Below are 6,830 nucleotides of genomic sequence, written 5' to 3'. Positions count from 1 at the left end.
GTGATGGGGAACATCCATGTGGGGTTAGGACTGGCTCGACCAGAGTGCTTGCTGACTTGGAGGAGCATGGAGTTGACCACCTTGCCTGGTCCGGGGTGGAACCAAGCCAGCAATGCTTTGCTGCAGGCTCATTTGCCCTGATAGCTGGTCAACAGTTTGAGGAGAAGGAGGCGAAGAGCTGGCTAAGTGTGCCATGAGGCTGGCATTTCAGTACATCCCTGAGAAGTGAGCTTTGAGTCGATGTAGTGTTCCTCTTATACCACGTGCAATTCATCCTCTCCAAAGCCTCAAGAATTCCTGGGTGTGAAGGGCGGCTGATTCTGATTGGGAGCTTGATAGTTTTCCAGAAACTCATGTTCTTGGTTGTTCATGTTTGTCAGTAGTTAATTAAACACGCCCAGGGGTTTTATCTCTTCAGTGACACAAACTGCAATAAAAGTTTCTTTGTCGCTGCAAAAAAATATGAATGGCCGACGAGGCTCTGTAGATCAAAGAATGGAAGGGCTGGGAAACTGTCATTCATCTCACTGCTAAGCAGAGCAGTGTCATGCTTCACCCTCACTCAGGCCTCTGATTTTAACTAACATCGCTTAGATCACTGGGACTTTAGAACCCATCCTTTTAATGAGAAAAGCAAAACTACAAGTCCCATAAGCAATAGTGGTGGAAGGTGTCACACATGACCTAGGACAACATCCGATTCAGCACATCCAGTTCAATTTTTTAAGTATTTGACACAATATTGAATTTATAACCTTTGTTTTTTATGGTCATGAGTCACCAGAATACTAAAAATGTGTCTTTTATTTTCAGGGTCAATTAAGTAATGGTCACCAGCTTGGAAGCTCAGTTAATTCTTCAGTATTTGTCATTGATCTCCATGTGTGGCTGATTTGGGTCTGCCTGCATCGTTCCCGATAACTCGCACAGGTAAGGAGCTTGTCACAGCAACATGATAACCCTGTACTCGTCTGTAAGAAGTGCGCTCCGAGGCAGGTATCCGATCATTTTTGTGAAACAAGCAAGCGCCAATATCTGCTATGTACATTTGTTAAATAAAACAGTCAAATCACAGTATACTGTTCCGGAGGTTCAGTCCGAGAGTCATTATCTATAACTGAACGCAGACATCCTAGGAAGCATGTGCTTTTAAGACAAGTTGTGTTCGCTCACCTGAAAGTGACATGCTTCATCATTGGGCTATACTCCTCACCAGGTCGGCCCTACAATGCCTAGCGGGCACCACCAGAGGGCACTTTGTCGGAGATCTTTTATTAAGTACGCCGGATGAGCATAGTACGACAGAAGATGTGAGATTGGTGAAAGTCTGGATATAAGATCAACTATCGACCAGTTGCCGCAATATAGTTAATGTGATCATCCTGGTCCATGTTGAGATTAAAAACAGTGGCAGAGAAATTGAGGAACTAATGGCCCCTATCACTGTGTGAAAGTATCGATCACCTATGGATCTGCTGGTAAGCTGGGGTCTATACTTCAGGTCCACTTTTTTCATGCCTTGTGTAGTCATGGAGCAATCTGTTGGCATTTCATCAGGACCAAATATGGGAAAATGGGTAAATGTGACCTAATCTTCTCCACAGCGTGAGGAGCTCTGTAACTCAAAGCCCTGCACAGTGCATAGGTTATAAGGTGCCTATTAACATCTTACTACCACAGGTGAGCACTGCCTAACAGGGTACACTAGATACGGTAACCCTCCTAAAATTCAGGGCATATTGACTTATCCAATAGCGAGGACGCCGCATCAGAGGGCAACTGGTTTGAAAAGCACATGCTTCCTAGGGTGTCTGCGTTCAGGTAGAGATAATGTCTGTGGGACTGAATCTCCAGAACAGTATACTGTTAGTTGATTTATAAGAAGAAAGTGTATACTGGACTGCCATTTTCCTTGTCATCTCACACCGGGAGGCCAACACATCTATCATACATTTAATTCAAAAATAGCAAAAGGCCAAGCAAACTAACAAGTGACAATTGTCTTTGCAATGGACGAGTGCATCCACCCTAAAGCAAGTTGGAGTATATAATGCTAATGCTACACAATGTATTTTTATACACTTTTCTCCTAATACAAGTCAATGAAACATGAACACGTGATAGAAGCAGTTACTGTAACAACACTAATGAGTAGGAGGCAGGATCTTCTCTCGAGAGGAATGTGAGGAGTCCGTGAGGTGCAGATCAAAGATACACAGAAAAGCTGCAGAATTCACTGTTTCTGGAAATAACACTTCTGTTTGTCAATGTTCAATTTACTACAAGATGCAGGAAAGTGTGCAGATGGACATCACTAAATAAAATGGTTCTGGGCCCTAATAGAATCATGTAACTTTGCAGGCATATTAAGGCGAACAGTCACATCAAATTAATATAAGAATATTGTAATTTGGTAATGTAATTATCAATTCACGTTGTGGCATTGATGTGTATGATGTGTAAACAATTATCGGTATTAAAGAAACCAGTATATCCAGTTATGCTTTCTCAATTCCTTCTTCCTAGAGGCCACCACTGCTGCTATCCTGCCATATTCAGCAGTGCCACCTGTGACCTGGAATCCTGCACTTAATCAATACCAAAGGTTGTCAATGCTTCTAGCCAACTCCGGTCACTGGTGCCACTCGCACCCCACCACCCTTGGGCCTGTTATTCTTTTAGCCAGCTCCAGTCAGTAGTGGCCCCTTGGACCTGTATGTAAGCCTACTAGCCAGCTCCTGTTAGTACTGGCCCCCTGGGACCTGTTATCATTCTAGCCAACTTGAGTCATTAGTAGCACCTTGGGACTAGTGATCATACTAACCAGCTTCAGTCAGTATTGGCTCCCTGAGACCTATTATCCTGCTAAGTAACTCCAGTCAGTAGTGACCCCTGTACCTTAATTCCTGCTAATATTCAAAACCAGAGGTTAACTTTACTGCCAACCAGTTCCAGTCAATATTGACATGTATTGTTACCCTGCTTGTAATGAATAACAGAAGCCAGCGTTGTTGCTAGCCAGCTCCAGTCACCATTGGCCCGTCACATATTATCCTCAATAGGATCAATGCCCAAGGCCTGTGCAGCTGCTAACCTGCTCTAGTCAGCAGTGACTTCCCGGACCTGTTATTCTGCATATAATCAGCATGTCTTCAGACCTAAATACACTCACCCCACATCCTTAGTGTATAATAGCAATTATTTACTTACATCATACAGTAGGTAACGCACTATATCACACGATCCCAAAAACAAAGAAAATAAAAAAATGCCTAAGCCTTCAGTACTCCACCTTGTCAAAAATGACCAAATCACACCAAGCACTATAGCCTGCCACATCACATGGCACACTCAGCCACAACATGACGATACCACAGCATGGATTTGGGGCCATTAATCCTCTGTTCTAGGCATGTATGCTGTAGATGCACATGCTTTGCATACTCCTGCCATCTTGTGTTGGGTCCGGATGTTTGCAAGTTGTTTATCTTTGAAGAAGTCTTTCCAGTCACGAGGTAAGGTGACCACCTTTCGGTGATAGTGCACATGGGCATTGACTCCATTGTTAGATTGTTTTTTACCCCAAACGGGGTCGGGTGCATATTGCTGCACTCCGAAACCGCTCTTCAGGTTCCCCTCAGTGCGCAGTCCACTCTACCCTCAACTGTATTGTTTCAGTACGCGTTTCCCTGTTCTCCTCGTTTCAAATAGTTTGGAAAACTCTCAATTTTTGACAGAAAACCTTGTGGGCAACCGTCGGGCCTTGCTGCGTAGGGCCAGCCATCTGCAAATGGAACAGACTCCATTCCATTTCTGTCCTGAGTGCCACACCAAGTACCCTCCACCGACGTACATCAAGTTTGTAACTTGTTCCTCTCTCCGGAGCACAAGAAGGAAGACTGCGACCCTTTTAAGTCGTTTCGGTCCAAGAGGACTCTACCCGATCATCAGGCTCGATGACAAGAGAGGCAGCATCAAAGCGTTCAGCATGAGAAGAAGCTCATCTCGATGCCAGAGCACAATCGCTGGGGCATGCAGGGGCAGTCATGTGATTGCAATTCTACGTCATGCTAGTACCATAGGCGACAGACCAAATGTATAGGTTATCTTGCGCCCTTCTGACATCTAAACAGGCCTAATAAACAGCATTTGGGTGTCAGCTCAATACTAAGTTGTGTGGCATGCACCATTTCTTCGACAGCTTGTTGCTAGAAGGAGTGTATTGCATCGCAGGACCATGGTTAATGTACGAAATCAGCCCCCACAATGTTGCAGCGCAAGCATATATCTGGCCAAGACCCGACCATTCGATAAAGGTCTTGTGCCGTTTAGTAGGTTCTTCGCAGAAAATTATAATGTATCAGTCGAAAATGGGCATTACTAGAAACCATGCGTATTAGTTCACAGGCCTGCTGCCAGTCTTGATCTTCCATTGGAATGTCAAAGTCTAAATTCCAGGCCTCTCGGGCCCGTGTGTAGTGCCTACTGTATCTGATCGCATTGTTCTGTAAAGATGCATAATTAGGTGTCTACACGCACCATAGGTTAGCAGTATCTCAAGAGTTGGAGTATGCGGCGGAGCTGTCGGACAGCATGGCCAGTTGTGCTTAGTTGTGTCTGCCAAGCACGCATGTTGTAAAAATTGCCCCTGGCTTAGACCAAACTCTTTGCGGGCATGTTTAAAGGGGATAAGTCTCATCTGGGTACAATTCACCTTATTGCTCGCATCCCCCTCACTCCATGCCTTGAAGGACATACTGAGTGCCATCTGCCTGATTGATTTTAATATCCAGATTGGGAGCTCCCTATGGAATGGTGCGCGCTTAAGTACTCTCACTACAAACCAATGCCATACTCTGGCCGTTTGTCGCACAATATATGGATTAGCTCTTGGTGTTCCCGATTCTTCCATTAACAGCTCTGGAAGACAACCAGCATCCACCATTCCTGCCGAGAGCCGAATTTGCCAACTAGGGACTGTGTTGAGCCATCGAGCTGCGTGTTGAAATTGAACGGCATAATATTAGGGGTCCAAATCCCCCGCTGCATACGTCCTGGTCAGTGTGGCCAAAGCCACTCTGCTATGTGTAATGGCCTTGTTGAAAGATTTAACAAGACAATGAAGGGCATGATTGGTGGACTTCCTGAAAAACTCAAAAGAAGATGGGATGTCTTATTTCCCTGCCTGCTTTTTGCCTATTGGGAAGGGCCACAGAAAGGAGTAGGGTCCTCCTTATCTTAACTTCTGTTTGGGTTTCCTGTCGGTACCACTGTGCCTTGTGAAAGAGGGATTGGAGAAACCTCTTGTTGAACCTTAGCAGATATAGTGGACTATGTGTTTGGCTTTTGCTCCAGGATGTATGAGTACGTGGAAAAAGCAAGCAAAAACGTTGTGGCCAGCCTAGCTCCAGAAGCTCTGGTGATGCCAAAAGGCTGCTATGGTTGAGTTCCAGCCTGGGCAGATGGTGTGGGTTTTGAGGCCTGTGGCTCCTAGGGCTCGGCAAGGTAAGTGGAGTAGACCCTACCCTATCCTAGAAAGAAAAGGGGCGGTCACCTACCTGGTAGACCCTGGCTCTGACAGGAACCCCGAGAGGGTCGTCCATGCCCACCGCCTTACACCCTAATATGACATGGCAGATGTGACCATGCTCATGGTTACAGATGAGGATCAGGAAGCAAAGAGTGAACCTGCCCCATACCTGTCCAGCAATCCAAAAGATGGGTCAGTGGAAGGTGCCGTCTTGTCAGACACCCTACCTGCCCATCAGGAGACTGATTGCAGACAAGTCCTAAATCAGTTTGCTGAGCTCTTCTTTTTGACCTGTCGCCAGACTAGCTGGTGTATCCATGCTGTAGACGCTGATGAAAGGCTACCTTTCGAGAATAAAACATACAGGCCGACTGAACATGTGATAGAGAGCATCAAAGCTGAAGTACGCATGATGCTGGAATTGGGAGTTCTAAAGCCTTCTGAGAGCCCCTGGACCTGCCCAGTTGTCTTAATCCCCAAGCCTCATAGCCAGGATGGTAAGAAAGAAATGAGGTTTTGTGTGGACTATTGGGGCGTGAATGCTGTGATCAAAACTGATGCATGCCAAATTCCATGGGCAGATTAACTTATTGACAGGTTGGGAGCAGCCAAGTATCTGAGTATGTTTGATCTCACATCAGAGTACTGGCATATAGGTCTGACGACTCCAGGAGCAAAATAAATATCTGCATTTTCAACCCCAGATGGGTATTATCAGTTCACTGTAATGCCCTTTGGTTTGAAAAATGCATCTGCCACTTTTCAAAGGTTGGTGAACTAAGCCCTTGCTGGATTGGAATCCTTGAGTGCAGCATATCTACACAATATTGCTGTTTTTAGCTCTACCTGGCAGGATCACCTGATCCACCTTAGGAAAGTACTGGAGGCTCTGAGAAGTGCAGGCCTCGTTATCAAGGCATGCAAGTGCAAGATAGGGCAGGGAAAGGTTGCATACTTGGGTCACCTTGTGAGTAGAGGCCAGGTTCAACCCTTACAACCCAAGTTCTCTTCCAGGGGATCCTCATCAATAGTCATAAGCACTGAATATTCCCGCCCACATGCGGGGACCCCGGAAATAATATAAAAATATATATGTAAATCACATATAACTAGCTCGACATATATGTATGCTCATATATAATTTTTTCTCACACCAATGCAGCCCCAACACTGAGGCTAAACAATGTAATTACTCATACATGTACTAAATTATCAAGCAAATAAAAAACATATTAGGTCAAATGGCCCTTGAACTCTGTGTTTTAAGAAGCAAAATATTCATAAATCATGAAAATTGCTA

Source organism: Lissotriton helveticus (genome assembly GCF_964261635.1).
Source record: "Lissotriton helveticus chromosome 1_1 unlocalized genomic scaffold, aLisHel1.1 SUPER_1_unloc_7, whole genome shotgun sequence".
Classification (NCBI taxonomy): domain Eukaryota; kingdom Metazoa; phylum Chordata; class Amphibia; order Caudata; family Salamandridae; genus Lissotriton; species Lissotriton helveticus.
The sequence above is the reverse complement of the archived record's forward strand: the minus strand, read 5'-3'. Positions refer to the sequence as shown.